This window comes from Uranotaenia lowii, chromosome 1 (genome assembly GCF_029784155.1).
Source record: "Uranotaenia lowii strain MFRU-FL chromosome 1, ASM2978415v1, whole genome shotgun sequence".
In the NCBI taxonomy this organism is placed as follows: domain Eukaryota; kingdom Metazoa; phylum Arthropoda; class Insecta; order Diptera; family Culicidae; genus Uranotaenia; species Uranotaenia lowii.
The window spans coordinates 79657344-79661696 of NC_073691.1; positions in this window are offsets into that span (position 1 = coordinate 79657344).

Here is a 4353-nt window from a genome sequence, read left to right on the forward strand (position 1 = left end):
GTACCAAACAAATTAGCCGAAGAATAAAAAAATTTTTTAACATGAATTGTTTTGAATTTTTCGCATCAAACGTGACATATCCTGTTTTTATAAGACCCTCTTATGAAAAGCAATAACCGCTCATTGAAGTAGGTGTTCATCTGCAGAATTCATTCGCGTCATAAGATAATCTTATGAATTTCATTGATTTTTCTTATGGCGCCACTTCATAAGAGAATCTTATGGCATGTATAATAGTATTTTTCTGAGTGCTGACCTAAAGGCTGCCTTTGATCGCATTGACCACCGTTTATTCGTAGCGAAATTTAAACAGCTTGGGCTTGGAGACGGATTCGTGATTTGGTTCGAATCATTTCTCACGAATCGTTTTCTTACTGTGCGACTGGGAGTCTTTTGTGTTCCAGAATTGCTCCGGAGTACCTCAAGGTAGCAATATCGGACCTCTCTTGTTCTGTATCTATTACAATGACGTTACATACGCCCTCCCGTCGGGTGGCCGAATGCTGTATGCTGATGACCTCAAAATTTATCGGAAGATTGAAAATTATAACGACTGTTTGGAATTGCAACACATTTTGAACAAATTTATGGAGTGGTGCGATCTGAATTGCTTAACGGTCAGTGTGGTGAAATGCAATATTATCAGCTTTACGCGGAAAAATAGTCCGTTGGTTTGGAATTACACTTTGAAGAATTCCACGCTTCAATATCATCTGAATCATGTCATTGCCAAGGCGAACCGCAATTTAGGTTTTGTTTTGCGAACGACCAGACAATTTACGAACCTACGCTGCCTACGGACTTTGTACTGTGCATTAGTTTGCTCGCACCTTGAATCGGCGGCTATCATCTGGTGCCCTAGTCATGACAATTGGGTTAATAGAATCGAATCCGTACAAGTAAAATTCACCCGCTCAGTGCTTCGGATTTGCCCCTGGCCAGTACCTGATGAATCTCCCTCATAAACGCAACGATGCTCCTGGCTGAAACTGGATACTCTTGCTGATCGACGAGAATACCTGAAAGCGGCGTTCGTTGAGAAACTGCTGCTCGGATGCATTGATGCTCCAAACATTCTTGCCAGGATAGACTTCAACGTGACTCCCAGACAACTGAGAAGCCGAGAATTTCTTCGGCTTGGATTCCATCGAACGCTCTACGGCCAGAAAGAGCCTATTCGTGCAATGTGTGCAGTGTTTAATGATAGATGCAATGAATTTGACTTTCATTTGACGGTAGATTCTTTGTTGAACCGCTTACGAACTTCAATGTTGAGATGATTTTAATTTGTATTCTGTATCTGATGTTAGATCTTAGTATTATTTTATTTTATAATCTCTGTATTTCAATTTTTAATTCTTGACAAACTATTGTAATGCTAATGTATTGTTCATGTCATTGATGGGTTTTTATGCCAAGGGCTTTTCCCATCTCATCCATTTACACTTTTAGTCCGATGGATTAATTAAAAAATTAAATTAAATTAAATTAAACGTGGCGCTAGAAGGTGTTATTCGACAAACGGTGGGCAAAATGCGGAGAACGATTTTCAACACATTCATTCAACTTATCTGCTTTACCGATGACATTGATATAGTCGGCAGATCATCTGTGGCGTTAGAGGAAATCTACCTCAAACTGAAACGCGAAGCAGGAAGGATTGGGATAATGAATAATACGTCCAAGACGAAGTACATGCTGGCCTGCGAGTCCGAGACCGACCGAACCCGCTTGTCCAGTAATAACACGGTCACGATCGACGGTGACGAGCTGGAGATAGTCGAAGACTTTGATATAGGCAGACAATGATACCAGCTGTGAGATCCGGCTGTGACTCCACAAGCAACTGGTGTCGAGAAGACTAAGCCCTCGCACAAAGTTTAAACTGTACATGACGCTCATTAGACCGGTTGTTCTCTACGGCCACGAGACGAGGATGTTCCTCGAGGAAGATCTGCGCACCCTCGGAGTATTCGAGCGACGAGTGTGGAGGAGTGTAGTAAAAGGTTAACAAAGTTATTTCCTCGACCGCGTTTCGAACGTGAGGTTTACCTTTCACAATCTCACTTATGTTCGTTCATCATCTGAAAGTTTGAAAATTTGAAATAAAACTATAACCAAATAATTCCAATTTTGACAAAATTCTGTAAACCCTTCCACACTGTCCATGTGATCCGATGTTGTAAACATCTCTAGACGGTACCAAAGAATCTAAAATAGCAGCACTAAAACATGTGCACTGGCTACTATCAGCCAAGGTGACACAAATTCTCTGGAAAACCTGTTATCTTGAATATTAACCCTAACTTCGGCAACCCTCCTCTAGTCCTTTTTTATCATTCTTGCACATTTCATTGAGAAAACTGCTCGTTCCTTCATCAGGTAGTGACAGTGGTAGTGATAAATTTCCCCTTTCCGTGTGTCTCTTTGTCTTAGCTAACACTTGCACTACCGATAAGGGTGCGAGAAAAATCAAACATAAAGACCGAACACCTGTTGACTGTTTGACACGGACCATAGTTTATTGATGCTAATGGCCTGGGGCGTTCTTTGAAGTCTTCTAGTGGAAACCTCTCTTCTTAGAAGCTTGTTTTGAATTATCGCCTCCCTTCCGGTGACACAGAGCTGCGATTCAATCAATAGATAGCGAAACACAATCGGGACCGTTTTGATTTGTATTTTTTTTTTTTAGATTTGCGGATTCTAACGTTGGATAAATTGAACACTTAAAGTGGTTGATTTAGTCGAAGTGTAGCTACGTTAACTCTAGAGAAAAATCTGTTTATTAATATATTGCATAAGATATCAACCGTTGTGCTGATGCTGTCATCTGCAAAATAAAACTCAAATGGATTGACGATAATAGCAAACCAATAATGGTAACACATAATTGAAACACCCACTATTTAGGTTGATCTGTTATAATACATGGAAAAATTTTCCCGGAAAAGGTTGAAACCTCGTTATGGAAAATTGATAGACTCAAATTCCGGCCAATTTTTTTTTTGCCCCAACCCTGATCATACAATCAGCAATCAATCAATCAAATTGCAATTCGTTGGTAGGTGGAATCAATTAGGTATGCTATGGATTATGGAAGGTATTCAAAACTATTTCCGCTGATTGGAGTGCTTTTCATAATAAAGGCTGAATTGAAAATTCACCAAACATCTTGTTTTTTTTTAAATCAACAACACACACTCTGTCGGTCTGAATCCATCCAATTTGGAATAAATGGCATTTGAGAAAATAAAAACATGATTCCAAACAGGCCTCTACTAACAAATAAAGAATGCTACTACAAAAAAATGGTCACAAACATAAACAGATAGCAACGACTAAATAATATATCTGAAACTAAACCGTATGGTCCAATTACTCGAACCAATTCGGTGGAACCTAATTCCATAAACAATATCGTTCAACTGCTTGCCCAAACCCAGGGTGCACTTTCGGTTCGCTGCTCTAAGTCTTCATAATCGTAAACATACCCGCATCTTGCCAATTGTGGGTCTATCAGCAGACTTTTTGGCAGTCTTTAGGAACCCATTATTGAGCAGAAATATTTTCGGCAACGATGATGCAGTTCGAAGAAAAAACAAACTACATACAGCCGATGATAGCTGGTACCTTCTCATAAATAGGTTCATGTTTTTGCAACAAATCCCGGATGGTACGGAGTGGAAAATCTGATTCAGTTGCAACCAGTCAGTCGGTGCTGACATCTTTTTATGGCTTGTGGATGCTCAGTGGGGAGGAAAAACTCCTCGGCAAATATGTAGGACATCTTAGGTTGACCATCCGTGAAAATGTGGAAAAGAATTGATGCGTAAAAAATAGAAAATTGATTTGGGCGTATGCCAGATGCACTTTTACCCCCGGATTTCGTACCCCGGAGAACGGAGAAAAATCCTAAAGCGACCGATAGAAATTTATCGATTCGAAAGTTTCAAAGATGGGATTTCAAACGTTATTAATAACAATCAAGCTTATTATCATCTTTAAGATTCAGATTTCAGATTCAGATTTCAGATTCAGATTTCAGATTCAGATTTCAGATTCAGATTTCAGATTCAGATTTCAGATTCAGATTTCAGATTCAGATTTCAGATTCAGATTTCAGATTCAGATTTCAGATTCAGATTTCAGATTCAGATTTCAGATTCAGATTTCAGATTCAGATTTCAGATTCAGATTTCAGATTCAGATTTCAGATTCAGATTTCAGATTCAGATTTCAGATTTCAGATTCAGATTTCAGATTTCAGATTCAGATGTCAGATTCAGATTTCAGATTCAGATTTCAGATTCAGATTCCAGATTTCAGATTTCAAATTCAGATTTCAGATTCAGA